Source organism: Oncorhynchus clarkii, chromosome 29 (genome assembly GCF_045791955.1).
Source record: "Oncorhynchus clarkii lewisi isolate Uvic-CL-2024 chromosome 29, UVic_Ocla_1.0, whole genome shotgun sequence".
NCBI classification, from domain to species: Eukaryota; Metazoa; Chordata; class Actinopteri; order Salmoniformes; family Salmonidae; genus Oncorhynchus; species Oncorhynchus clarkii.
In genome coordinates this window covers 8257122-8272031 of record NC_092175.1, presented here as the reverse complement: position 1 = coordinate 8272031, position 14910 = coordinate 8257122, and the positions used below count along the sequence as shown (strand labels likewise).

General features: G+C 42.7%; 1 protein-coding gene across 3 annotated transcripts in view; it reads left to right on the top strand.

Annotated features, from left to right (window-relative positions):
- Positions 1 to 14910, top strand: part of LOC139388484 (hyaluronan and proteoglycan link protein 1b) — a 47636-nt gene that overhangs the window by 20804 nt on the left and 11922 nt on the right. The window contains exon 2 of one of the 3 annotated variants that reach the window (XM_071135175.1): positions 12011 to 12136. The exons of the other annotated variants lie outside the window; for them this stretch is intronic. The gene's annotated coding sequence lies outside the window, so the exon portion shown is untranslated. The remainder of the gene's footprint in view (positions 1 to 12010; positions 12137 to 14910) is intronic. 3 annotated transcript variants of the gene reach the window in all.

The following is a 14910-nucleotide window of genomic DNA, read 5'->3' as shown; positions in this document are numbered from 1 at the left end:
GTGTGTGTGTGTGTCCGGAGCCTGCTTCCCCAAAAAGAACATTCTGTCACTACAGAGAGTCGACAGGCATCCTTTTCAGCAGGGGACAGTGGGGGCCACAGACCTGTGTGTGTGTGTGTGTGTGTGTGTGTCAGATGGGGGGCCACAGAGACCCTGGGCAGAGTGGAGCCACTCAGTCTCACATCAGAGAAACGCACACAGAGAGAGAGACTGTTGGGCTAACAGCTACGCACACACGCACATACACACACACACACACAAACAAACATCGCCCTGATGCTCGCTCCCCTAATTCACTGGGCTCCCCAGCCACTACACACACACACACACACACACACACACACACACACACACACACACACACACACACACACACACACACACACACACTCTCTCTCTCTGCTCCAATGTTCGTCTAACCAGCTGTTTCCTCCATGTCGTTAAAGTGGGCCCTGTGTGTGTGTGTGTGTGTGTGTGTGTGTGTGTGTGTGTGTGTGTGTGTGTGTGTGTGTGTGTGTGTGTGTGTGTGTGTGTGTGTGTGTGTGTGTGTGTGTGTGTGTGTGTAATGGTATCAATTAATAATGCGTCTCTCTATTTACCTTGTGAATAGAGGATTCTCTTGTGTTGAAGGAGGGAGGGAATTTACAATCTACCGTACCGATGCAGAATGTGTGTGTGTGTGTGTGTGTGTGTGTGTGTGTGTGTGTGTGTGTGTGTGTGTGTATGTGTGCGCATGCATTTGTGCGTGCGAGTGTGTGTGTGTTCCCCAGGATTTATTTTAGCAACAGCTGGTGGAAGGACAACTTTTCCAAAATGTCCTTGGTGGACAATCAAAAACAGTAATCAAAGACCTTTTGTTGTCAAGCTTCAACATGTGTTTCTCAGCAGTGCTATAAAAGTAGACAACTGTCCCACTGATCCACTTCAAAATATGCATTATTTAGTAGATACTTTATATAATGACTTCATCTGAACCCTCAGGGGGATAACATTAAATACATCTATTCATTAAAAGTAAGAGAAGTCCAATGTAAACGTTTTGTTATCAACAATCAGGCATCTCTGGCATCACATAACAACTTCAGTTCAACTTCAGTCAATCTTTTGATTGACAGTGTGATTCCAGTCTATGAATCTGTTATAGACATTGTATTTTAACAACGCCCTCTGGTGGAATAAAGCGATTCAAACCAGATGGTAATCTCTGTTAGAGTTTAATGATGGTGGACAGGGGGACACACACTAACACTCCATTAGTGAATAGTCAGAATGTGTCTTAGAGAATTAAGCCCTATCCTGTTCCCATTCTGTAGTGAGCCACGTTGAACCTTGAACTATCCCCTCTGACCCTCTTCCTGGCAGTGTTGGGGTCAGGACTGCTGAGAGTAAATGTGACATAGAGAGAGATGGAGAGGAGTGGTTGATGGCCTCTTGCTCCCCGAGGAGCAATGTGCCTAAGTAGGGAAGTGAAATGGTGAGTGAATTTGAGCTTTTTGAAGCTCTGTCCTTGGTCCAGTGTCTCTGGTGTCCACAGCTGCCCTTAGACACGACTGTTGCATCAGAGGTGAAAGTGTTTGTCTTTATTGGTCTCTACTGTTGCCAGCATCGACGATACCCAGTCAAGTAATCACAGACCCGTGATGTTCTATACTGAAGTCTCTTTGTAGGATCCACGGGGATGTGAGAGTGGCGTCAAAATCTGCTGAGGCACTAATTAGTGTGTGTGTGTGTGTGTGTGTGTGTGTGTGTGTGTGTGTGTGTGTGTGTGTGTGTGTGTGTGTGTGTGTGTGTGCGCACGTTTTTGTGTGTGTGTGTGTGTGTGTGTGTGTGTGGACCTGTTTGAACCCACCACTCTCACCGTGGGGGAAAATATATTCATTATGCAACAAGCTTCTGACTGCTCTGCTTGTGATGCTGCATATTTAAAGGCTCAGTGTACTCAGAAATGTGATTTCCCTGTGTTTTATATTTCCACACTATAAGGTTGGAATAATCTGTGGAATTGTGAAAATTGTGACGTTTGCAAATAGACCAATAAGAAAGAGAATTCCATACCTCTCTGCCAATAACAGCTAGTTTTCCATTTTCCCCTCCCCACTCAGACCACTGCCAGACAGTCCTAGCAAAATTCTTTCTTGAGAAATAGTTTTTTCCTGAAGGCAATTTTTGGGGGGGACAATTTTAATGGAAATCTATTACAGTAAGGTTCTGTTACCCAGAAAGGATTTGATATTGATATAAAAATAGCTGCAATGGGCATTTAAGTATCCAGCCCTGCATTCAAACAAATACCCCACCCAGGACTAAATGCATAAATACCCCACCCAAGACTAAATAAGCCACCCAGGCCTAACTCACCAGTAACAGAGTCTGTGTTCTGTTTGAGCCGCGTACTGTTCATTTTTCCAGCATTTTCATTGTTAATCTATTAGTCATAGAAGGTTTCTGACCAGCTCTCCAGAACTGGTGAAACATCTACAGGATGTTACATCATAACGTTCATAACGAGTCCGGACACACATGAACCTGAAATTACAGTATGTTCATTTTCCTACACACATGAACCTGAAAATACAGTATGTTCATTGTCCTACACACATGAACCTGAAAATGCAGTATGTTCATTTTCCTACACACATGAACTTAACCTTGTCCCCAGGCTAATTGCAAGCATATATAAAGCTGACAGAGAGAGAACCCGCTGGTGAAAGAGACCTTGTTCATTATCTTACATACAACCTCAAACATAACCTCGTCCCCTTGCTAAATCATTCTCTTATCACACGCAATCCTGACTATGTTTACTCTCTAGCATAAACCTGACAATGTTCACTCTCTAACATAAACCTGACTATGCTCACTCTCTAACATAAACCTGACTATGTTCACTCTCTAACATAAACCTGACTATGTTCACTCTCTAACATAAATCTGACTATGTTTACTCTCTAACATAAACCTGACTATGTTCACTCTAGAACATAAACCTGACTATGTTCACTCTCTAACATAAACCTGACTATGTTCACTCTCTAACATAAACCTGACTATGTTCACTCTCTAACATAAACCTGAGTTTATTCATTCTCTAACCCGAGAGACGCATACTATGAGAGTCACATAGAGGCTCTTTGAGGTGGGGGGTGGGGGGGGATGCCTGGCCACTGGGTGTGTGTGCAGTGTAGTTTAGACTACAAACACAAGGTCTGGTCTTGGGCTACAGAGTGAATAGTAGTCCACTCTTTAGGTCAGATAATGGATGAATGAAGGGAGGGACAGCATTTCTAGTGTTCCAAGCCATGCTTATAGGAAATAGAGTTACCTTATTAAGTAATGAAGTGAACCAACATATCTGGCAATACCATATCTACGATATCTGCCCATATATAAGTAGTGGGAGTTCAAGACATTTGTAGTATTGCACAGACACACATATCAGTGTCTATAAACAATTGGGTTGCCTGTAGTAGATGTGTCTAGCCCCTCAGAATGCCTACCAAACCACAGGGTTTACTGTATGTAGGCTGCAATCTAATCTGAAGCCCATAGATTGGCTTGCTTAGTAAGCTGACCTCAGGCGAGACAGTAACACTATCCAGAGTGCAACTCATGTCTCCCTAACCCTCTACCCCCTAAACCGTGTCCTCCTGAACCATGTCCTCACCTCCTACTCTCTCAGATGGCCTGCAGAGTAGTCTCCCTCACCAGCCAAGTGTCTGAAGACAGTCCAGAGCCTAACCCCCCTCAACACATTATTTTTTAACCTTTTGTCCAATACCTTATCCTAAATCAGAAAGACGAGCTGTAAGTGTGTGTATAAACGTGCATAGTCTGACTTAATTGTTGCAGAAATATAATAACCAATAATATTTTTTCTCAAGATCAGGCATGGGCAACTGGCCCCACCGCGGATCAATATACCAACAAAAAAAAACAACAACAAGCACTATATACAGAGCCTTCAGAAAGTATTCACACCCTTTGACTTTTCCCACATTTTGTTATGTTATAGCCTGAATTTAAAATTGGTTACATTAAGATTTTTTTTGTCACACAATACCCCATAATGTCGAAGTGGAATTAAGTTTTTTCAACAAAAAAATTGAATGAAAATGGAAAGCTGAAATGTCTTCAGTCAATAAGAATGCAACACCTTTGTTACAGCAAGCCTAAATAACTTAAGGAGTAGAAATGTGCTTAATAAGTTGCATAATACAGTTGAAGTCGGAAGTTCACATACAAATACATTTAAACTCAGTTTTTCACAATTCCTGACATTTAATCCTAGTACAAATTCCCTGTCTTAGGTCAGCTAGGATCACCACTTTATTTTTAGAATGTGAAAGGTCAGTATAATAGTATTTCTTCATTCGCATTACCAGTGGGTCAAAAGTTTACATACACTCAATTAGTATTTGGTAGCGTTGCCTTTAAATTGTTTAACTTGGGTCAAACGTTTTGGGCAGCCTTCCACAAGCTTCCCAAAGTAAGTCCATCTATTTTGTGAAGTGCACCAGTCCCTCCTGCAGCAAAGCACCCCCACAACATGATGCTGCCACCCCCGTGCTTCACGGTTGGGATGGTGTTCTTCGGCTTGCAAGCCTCCCCCTTTATCCTTCAAACAAAACAATGGTCATTATGGCCAAACAGTTCTATTTTTGTTTCATCAGACCAGAGGACATTTCTTCAAAAAGTACCATCTCTGTCCCCATGTGCAGTTGCAAACCATAGTCTGGCTTTTTTATGGTGGTTTTGGAGCAGTGGCTTCTTCCTTGCTGAACGGCCTTTCAGGTTATGTCCATATAGGAGTCGTTTTTACTGTGGATATAGATACTTTTGTACATTTTTCCTCCTGCATCTTCACAAGGTCCTTTGCTGTTGTTCTGGTATTGATTTTCACTTTTCGCACCAAAGTACGTTCATCTCTAGGAGACAGAACACGTCTCTATCCTGAGTGGTATGACGGCTGCGTGGTCCCATGGTGTTTATACTTGCGTACTATTGTTTGTACAGATGAACGTGGTACCTTCAGGTGTTTGGAAATTGATCCCAAGGATAAACCAGACTTCTGGGGGTCTACAATTTTGTTTCTGAGGTCTTGGCTGATTTCTTTAGATTTTCCCATGATGTCAAGTAAAGAGGCACTGCGTTTGAAGGTAGGCCTTGAAATGCATCCACAGGTACACCTCCAATTGACTCAAATGATGTCAATTAGCCTACCAGAAGCTTCTAAAGCCATGACATAATTTTCTGGAATTTTCCAAGCTGTTTAAAGGCATAGTCAACGTAGTGTATGTAAACTTCTGACCCACTGGAATTGTGATACTGTGAATTATATTTGAAATAATCTGTCTGTAAACAATTGTTGGAAATATTACTTGTGTCATGCACAAAGTAGAGGTCCTAACCGACTTGCCAAAATTATAGTTTGTTAACAAGACGTTTGTGGAGTGGTTGAAAAACAAGTTTTAATGACTCCAACCTAAGTGTATGTAAACTTCCTAAGTGTATGTAACTTTTGAAGCGATTAATTACACTTTGGAAGGTGTACCAATGCACCCTCTAACTACAAAGATACGGGTGTCCTTTCTAATTAATTTGCCAGAGAGGATGGAAACCACTCAGTGATTTCACCATGAGGCCAATGGTGACTTTAAAACAGTTACAGAATTGAATGACTGTGATAGAAAATTGAGGATGGATCAACAACATTGTAGTTACTCCACAATACTAACCTAATTGACAGAGGGGAAAGAAGGGTACAGAATTAAAATATGCATCCTGTTTGCAAGTAAAAATGTGGCAAAGAAATGAACTTTGTCCTGAATGCAGGGAGTTATGTTTTGGGCAAATCTAGCACAACACATCACTGAGTACCACTCTTCATATTTTCTAGCGTGGTGGTGGTTGCATCATGTTATGGGTATGCTTGTTTAATCGTTTTTTACCATTAAAAGAAATGGAATAGTGCTAAGCACAGGCAAAATCCTTGAGGGAAACATGCTTCAATCTGCTTTCCAACAGACACTGGGAGACAAATTCACCTTTCAGCATCTCATCAACGAGCTGTTTTCAGCCACAGGACTGGCTGGATGTTTTTTTTTTTATTTTTTTTGCACCATTCTCTGTAAACCCTAAACACTGTCATGCAAGAAAACCCAGGAAGGCGTCCGTTTCTGAGATAATGCATCCGGCGCTCCTGGCACTGGTGATCAAAATGTAGCTACGGGCCCCTTAAAGGCTATGGCCGGCTCTGACTGCACGTGTGGGTATGGATTTTGGTTTGCAGACCCGCGAGCCACTGAGGCCCTCATGATGAGTTCCGATTTTTTATAGCCCCCACCCCCATCAAAGTTCCCTGCTCCAGATTAATGTTTGGGTGTGTCAGTTAAATAAGCATGAAATGGAACCCGTGTATTTACTTCCTATAAAGCTTATCTTCACCCTCTCTGTCCCTACACACTCGCTGCCAAGAGCTCCCCTGGGCTGCTGTGAGGCTGCTACATGTAAACAAATGTAATATGACGATTAGCTGTGATTGGGGGATTGTGATTGGGGGATTGTTAGTGAGGTTGAGTAACTGAGTGTTGTAATACTCTGCATGGTCGCTAGGGGAGATGGAATATAGCATTACAGCTCCACTGTGTGTGTGTGTGTGTGTGTGTGTGTGTGTGTGTGTGTGTGTGTGTGTGTGTGTGTGTGTGTGTGTGTGTGTGTGTGTGTGTGTGTGTGTGTGTGTGTGTGTGTGTGTTTCCTGATGTGTAGCCAGAGAGTGCAGGGCGAGGACACCTGGGCTGTTATAGGTTCAGACAGATAGTTTCAGCTTCATAGTTATTGTGAGTCTCCTTGGACAGACACAAAGTAAGTGTTTCCTAACACTCGGTTGGGGGACAACTCCATTCACACGGCTGAAGCTAATAAATGTCCCGATGAGCAGATGCATAGTGAGCAAGAGCAGGGCTGGAACGAAAGCCCACAGGGCACACCCAGTATTTGTATTTGTCCTCCAGTAGCTCTCGATGAGGATGGTAGCCATCCCTGAAGGTAGTTCTGAAGTCTTTTGGCTTCATCATTCATTTTTCTTACTTCCTCTGTCTTTCTCTGTTCTTCCTTCCTTCCTTCCTTCCTTCCTTCCTTCCTTCCTTCCTTCCTTCCTTCCTTCCTTCCTTCCTTCCTTCCTTCCTTCCTTCCTTCCTTCCTTCCTTCCTTCCTCCCTCTCTCTCTCTCTCTCTCTCTGTCTCTCTCTCTCTCTCTCTCTCTCTCTCTCTCTCTCGTCATTCTCTGGCGTTTTTCTCTAGATCTATAGTATGGCTCTTCTCCTTATCAGTTGATGATGTCACGAGACTAAGGAATACACTCTTAGTAAAAAAAGGTGCTGTCTAGAACCTTAAAAGGATCTCCAGCTATCCCCATAAGAGAACCCTTTGAAGAACCCTTTACGGTTGCAGGGAGAACCCTTTTTGTTCCACGTAGAAGAGTGGGGGCTGCTGAGGGGAGAACGGCTCATAATAATGGCTGGAAACGAGCGAATGGAACGGCATCAAACAAATGGAAATCATGTGTTTAATGTAGTTTATACCATTCCACCTATTCCTCTCCAACCGTTACCACAAGCCTGTCCTCCCCAATTAAGGTGCCACCAACCTCCTGTGATATAGAACCCTTTCTACAAAGGGTTCTACCTGGAACCCAAAAGGGTTTCCTATGGGGACAGCCGTAGAACCATTTTGGAACCCTTTTTTCTAAGAGTGTAGGCTCTTTGCTGATCCTCTAGCCTGATTTATACCTGGTGCTAACATGCATCCTTAGTCCTGATCGTGTCCACATTCTGATTGGGCCCACATTTTCAGACAGGTGTAGATGATTAAAAGACACATTGTGATCTGATTGTGAACAGACCTTCCTGACCACCTCCGGAAGTAGTCAGGCATGCATTGTGTCTGAACATCTTACAAGTGTGAACAGATCTCGACAGTGAAACCATAAATCGGGGATGGGCAACTTTGATGGGTATGGGGGCCACAAAAAAAATCGGAACTAATCATGAGGGATCGCTGTAGCTCACTGGTCTGTCACATCCATAGCCACACATGCAGTCAGAGCTGTCCCTAACTTTTTGGGGGCCCTACGTGCAATTTCCTGATATTCTACACATTTCGGCATAAGGAGAAAATAAATGTTTGCCGTTTTTAGTACTGCATGTTATCTGAGTGAGAGTGACTAATTAAATCAGTGAGGGACCCCAGTAATTCGACCATGATTACTGCACATTAAGATAGCTGGCTAGACTAACTTACCAATCAAGAAAATGTCAGCTGCAATTCTACACATTGGCCATGGGGCGGGGAGAAGATTTAGCAATTTTATAACTCATTTCATGCAATTCCACAAATTGTTCCATAGAGTGGAGATAAATGTTTTCACTATGATATCTGAGTGAGAGTGATAGATGACTAGACTAACTCACCAATTTAAAAAATGTAAACTGACATGGACTAATTGAGTGACTGTCAGTGACTGACATAACAAGAGAAAAGCTGCTGAAGGGGGGGGGGGGGGATTGATCCACAGGCCTACAAAAGGGGGGGGACAGATTTAAATCATTATTATCCCGCCTTGTAATATCATTGACAGGTTGTACCATTGACTTATGGCACCAATATGTGTCTTAAAATAAATACATAATAGGTATTATTTTGAAAGATTTAGCTGTCAAATCATTTCCATACAGGGAATCCGGTCCCAATGCAGACACCGTGAACGCATGTGAGACACATTTTAATACCATGTGTAGACATATTTTGTGTGTGTGTGTGTGTGTGTGTGTGTGTGTGTGTGTGCGCGCGTGCGTGTGCGTGTGCGTGTGTGTGTGTGTGTGTGTGTCCGTCACTCCTCACAGAGGCATGATGACTCATCAAAAAAATCAGCTCAGTGATGAACTGCAGGATCCCAGTCTCACAGTCGCAGTCCATCAGAATGTCACTATAGCTGGTTACTGTTGGGACGTGCCTGTCATTCTGCAGTCCTGGTTTAGTCTTGGTGCTGCTCGGGCAGACTCCCAAGGAGTATGTGCGCTGGGGAAGATTCCACAGAGTGTTTAACAGAGAGACTGTTTTATGCTTGGCCTAGGGAAAGGATTTGTGAGGGTTAATTGTCCTCTCTGGTACGTGTGTTTGGTCGTAAATAAGGCCGCCACTAGTCATTGGTCACTGGGTATATCCTGGTCACCCTCGTTTCTCCTCCAACCTATAGAATGTAGCCAAGGTTGTAAGGAGCTCTGAAAGTGGACTCAGTGACATTTTGATGACGGTCATAAATTACCAGTAATGGAGGACAATCCGTTCGGATAATCCGTCAGTTGGTGCCCAGTCATAATGTTATGTCACCGATTGGCTATCACCGCCAACCAGACATTTTGTGCCCCTTTCAGTGGCCGAGGCCACGTATGAAAACACGCAGGCACGCATACACACAAACACTGGGAGTGGTTGTGTTTTCCTGTTCCCCGGAGAGAGCCTGCTATGTGTTAGCTATGGCAGGGACAAGGATTCCCCCCCTCTGCAAAGAAATAAGAGAAGAAACAAAAATGGTAATGCAAATCCACGTTATATCAATTCATTCACATTTTGTTTTCCTATACTTTTTAATGACTCTAAATAGTTTTCCAAATCCGATTTTTTAAAATAAGAAAAGGGGCTTTTTCTTCATAAATGTAGATTTGTGTATGAACATTTTTCCTAATAAAATAAAGAGATTTATGACATACTCACGTTCAATTGTGGAATCAGTGTGGTAAAATAATATATCAAACTTAGATATTTCAATGGTTGTATGCATTTTGTTGCCAAGATCAGTCCAGAACACCTCACTCTGTAAACAATGACAGAATAAGTGTTCAATAGATTCCGTTTCTAGTTCACAAAAACTGCATTCACTGGTAACATCAGGTATATATATAGAAATCAAGCTATTACACGGATAGAATCTATGGATCATCTGAAAGGAGATCTCCTTTACTTTATTGGTCACCGTAAATTTGTGTGGAGTGAGCCAAGCACGGCGCCAGTTTACATCAAACGATGAAGCCCAATAAAATATCGCAGAGGGAATAGACTTCCCAGACCAACAGGGTTCGTGATGGTGGTCTAAATGTCTTAGACTTCACTCTCTTCAATCAATATCAAAATTCAACTGGGTTAAAAGGTACATAAATAAATCCTCATAGTTTCCGGAATATTATACCTCATTTTGTTTTTCAGAAGCTCGGAGGGCTTCATTTCTTTTACTACCACGTCCGTATATTGTGGGCAAACCTCCTGTGAAATTGGCGGCTTTTCACAAGCAGGCTTTAATGTGCTGGGGTTTGCTGTTTTAACACAACTTTTCACCTCATAAATGTTTTATATGGACTAATGGGTCGATATTACGGTAGGAATCTATTTACCAGGAGAGAATTTATGGAAAGATACAACTTTGAGGTTTCAAGCAAGGCACTGACACTGTTATTAAAGCTGTACCTAGTGGGATAAAATCTTCACTTCAGAATGATGCATCTTTTGGAATATCTCCTATTGTAAGCGACATCCAGGTGAATGGCACAGGTTTACGAGATAAGAAATTCAACAATCGTTTATTAAGGGAATTATATTATTGTCTTTTCATTCTAATCCACTCAGTGAAAAACAGAAAGGACGGAAACAATGACTCCCCAAATCATATTATTGCTGGTGATGTGGGTTGCCAGACACAAAGCCAGAGCATGGACCCATGGGCCAAAGGGGGGATGGAGGCTGGAGAGGGCCAAAACCAGGGGCCCATGGGGTGGAAGAGGATTGGATTGGAGGTGGGAGACCTCACAGTGTTTCTTGGACATATTTGTCTTGGAACCCCCACTCAGTTTGCTTTAAGTCTGTGCTGGAAAGTGTTTGTGCAATCCTACACTGATGCTCCCTAAGTGTGTGTATGTGTCCAAAAGTTAACCCAAAAGCTTTAGTCATCTCCAGTATCCTGAGTGCCTTGTGAAAGAGCTTGGCACACGTTCATTCATCAATATGGGAAAGGGGTCAACGCTTTAAAGGGATAGTTACTTTGAGGTGATTTGTGCCCAGAGTGTGGATTGCGGTCTTCCTTGGCACAGCTACTTTCAGGCAAGGAAACACACCAGCCATTTGGTCATTGGGTGAACTATCCCTTTAAATGCTAAATTCTCGTAAAGATGACAGTGTAAACCCCATTCTCTGTTGCATTAACCATTAGTCTGTGTGTGATTGTCATGTAGAGGTTAATATACATGTTCCCAGAACTGTGTTCCCAAATTAGGAATGGAAATATAAAGTGAGGGCGCCAGCTGGTTTTCACTGTGATAGCCTGATTGCAATGTCTTAGTCAGCCAGCCAGCCTGTGTGTGTGTGTGTGTGTGTGTGTGTGTGTGTGTGTGTGTGTGTGTGTGTGTGTGTGTGTGTGTGTGTGTGTGTGTGTGTGTGTGTGTGTGTGTGTGTGTGTGTGTGTGTGTGTGTGTGTGTGTGTGTGTGTGTGTGACAGCCTGATTTGAGTGTTTAAGTAAGAACCCACCCAGCACTTAGATTACTGTGACATCATCTGTATACTTTATATTTGATCTTGGCAATGAGCACCTTAAGTGTGCGTTTGTGTGTGTATGTGCGTGTATGTCTCTGTCTTGCTCTCTGTCTCACCATCAGCTGTTCTTTGATATTGTATCCCGATCGTTTGTCTAACTGTTGATACATACACTCCAACTCAAGTCAAGTAAAATCTCTCTCTCTTTCTGTCTTATTCTCTCTCTGTATTTACTCTGGACTGTAATCACAGTGTGTTGCCCGTAGCTCCAATCACTTGCTTGATGTTGTAACTGAACATGATCAGCAACTGGGAGTTGTCCTGTGTTTTTGAATCGACAGACTGACAGACATGTGAAAAGATATACAGCACCAGTCAAAAATTTGGACACGCCTACTCATTCCAGGGTTATTCTTTATTTTTTACATTGTAGAATAATAGTGAAGACATCAAAACGCCCCCAGACGAACCATCAAACAGGCAAAGCGTCAATACAGGTGTAACGGTTCTCCTCTTCGTCTGAGGAAGAGTAGTCAAGATCGGACCAACACGCAGCGTGGTAAGTATCCATGTTAATATTTTAATATAACAGAACACGAAACAAAAACAACAACGAGAATGTAAGAAACTAAACAGTCCTGTCAGGTGAAACAACACAAAACAGAAAACAACTACCCACCAACACAGGTGACACAATCGCAATCACACTCCACACTGCACTTTCCCACCTGGACAAAAGGAACACCTATGTGAGAATGCTGTTCACTGACTACAACTCCGCGTTCAACACCATAGGACCCAGAAAGCTCATCACTAAGCTAAAGACCCTGGTACTGAACCCCCCCTCTGCAACTAGATCCTGGACTTCCTGATGGGCCGTCCCCCAGGTGGTAAGGGTAGACATCAACACATGGTAAGGGTAGACAACAACACGGGGGCCCCTCAGGGTTGCATGCTTAGTCCCCTCCTGTACTCCCTGTTCACCCACGACTGCGTGGCTGAACACGGCTCCAACACCATCATTAAGTTTGGTGATGACACAACAGTGGTAGACCTGATTACCGACAACGATGAGACAGGTCAGAGAACTGGCAGTGTGGTGCCAGGACAACAACCTCTCTCTCAATGTGAGCAAGACAAGGGAGCTGATCATGGACTACAGGTAAAGGAGTGCCGAGCACGCACCCATTAACATCGACAGCGCTGTAGTGGAGCAGGTTGATAGTTTCAAGTTCCTTGGTGTCCACATCACCAACAAACTGTGGTCCCTAAACACCAAGACAATCGTAGAGAGGGCACGACAACACCTTTTCCCCCTCTGGAGACTGAAAAGATTTGTTATGGGTCCCCAGATGCTCAAAAAGTTCTACAGCTGCACCATTGAGAGCATACTGACCGGTTGCATGAACACCTGGTATGGCAACTGCTCTGTATCTCACCGTAAGGCACTAGAGGGTAGTTCGTACGGCCCAGTACATCACTGGGGCAAAGCTTCCTGCCATCCAAGACCTATATACTAGGAGGTGTCAGAGGAAAGCCCAAAAAATGGTTTGACTCCAGTCACCCAAGTCATAGACTGTTCTCTCTGCTACCGCACGGCAATCGGTACCGGAGCACCAAGTCTCGGACCAAAAGGATCCTAAACAGCTTCTTCCCCCAAGCCATAAGGCTACTGAACAATTAATAAAATGGACACCCGGACTGTTTACATTGACACCCCACCTCCTCCCCATTTGTTTTTACACTGCTGCTACTCATTGTTTATTATCTATGCATAGTTAATTTAACCCCTACTTACATGAAAAATTTACCTTGTCTAACCTGTACCCCCGCACACTGACTCGGTACCGGTACCCCCTGTATATAGCCTCGTTAATGTTATTTTACTGTGTTACTTTGTATTTTTTTAAACTTTAGTTTATTTGGTAAATATTTTCTTAACTCTTCCTTGAACTGCATTGTTGGTTATGGGCTTGGCTTGTAAGTATTCAGCACATGTGACGAATAAAATTTGATTTGATTTAATTAGAAAACTATGAAATAACACATATGGAATCGTGCAGTAACCAAAAAAGTGTGAAACAAATCAAAATATATTTTATATTAAGAATCTTCAAAGTAGCCACCCTTTGTCTTGATGACAGCTTTGCACACTCTTGGCATTCTCTCAACCAGCTTCATGAGGTAGTCACCTGGAATGCATTTCAATTAACAGTTCTGCCTTGTTAAAAGTTCATTTGTGGATTTTCTTTCCTTTTTAATGCGTTTCAACCAATCAGTTGTGTTGTGTCAAAATAGGGATGGTATACAGAAGATAGCCCTATTTGGTAAAATACCAAGTCAATATTATGGCAAGAACAGCTCAAATAAGCAAAGGGAAATGACAGTCTATCATTACTTTAAGATATGAGGGTCGATCAATGCAGAAAACTTCAAGAACTTTGAATGTTTCTTCAAGTCCAGTCGCAAAAACAATCAAGCGCTATAATGAAACTGGCTCTCATGAGGACCGCCACAGGAAAGGAAGACCTATAGTTAATTCTGCTGCAGAGGATAAGTTCTTTAGAGTTAACTGCACTTCAGTTTTCAGCCTAAATAAATGCTTCACAGAGTTCAAGTAATAGACACATCTTAACATCAACTGTTCAGAAGAGCCTGTGTGAATCAGGCCTTCATGGTCAAATTGCTGCAAAGAAAACCACTACTAAAGGACACTAATAATAAGAAAAGACTTGCTTTGGGAAAGAAACACAAGTAATGGACATTAGACAGGTGGAAATCTGTCCTTTGGTCTGATGAGTCAAAATTTGAGAATTACTCTGAGACACAGAGTAGGTGAACGGATGATCTCTGAATGTGTGGTTCCCACCGTGAAGCATGGAGGAGGAGGTGTGATGATGTGGGGGTGCTTTGCTGGTGACACTGTCTGTCATTTATTTAGAATTCAAGGCAAACTTAACCAGCATGGCTACCACAGCATTATTCAGTGATACGCCATCCCATCTGGTTTGCGCTTAGTGGGACTATAATTTTGTTTGTCAACAGTGTTGGACCGCAGAGTGAAGTAAAAGCAGCCAACAAGTGGTCAGCATATGTGGGAACTCCTTCAAGACTGTTGGAAAAGCATTCCAGGTGAAGCTGGTTGAGAGAATGCCAAGAGTGTGCAAAGCTGTCATTAAGGCAAAGGGTGGCTACTTTGAAGAATCTAAAATCTAAAATCTATTTTGATTTGTTCAACACTTTTTTGGTTACTACATGATTCCATATGTGTTATTTAATAGTGTTGATGTCTTCACTACTATTCTACAATATAGAAAATAGTTTAAAAAAAAA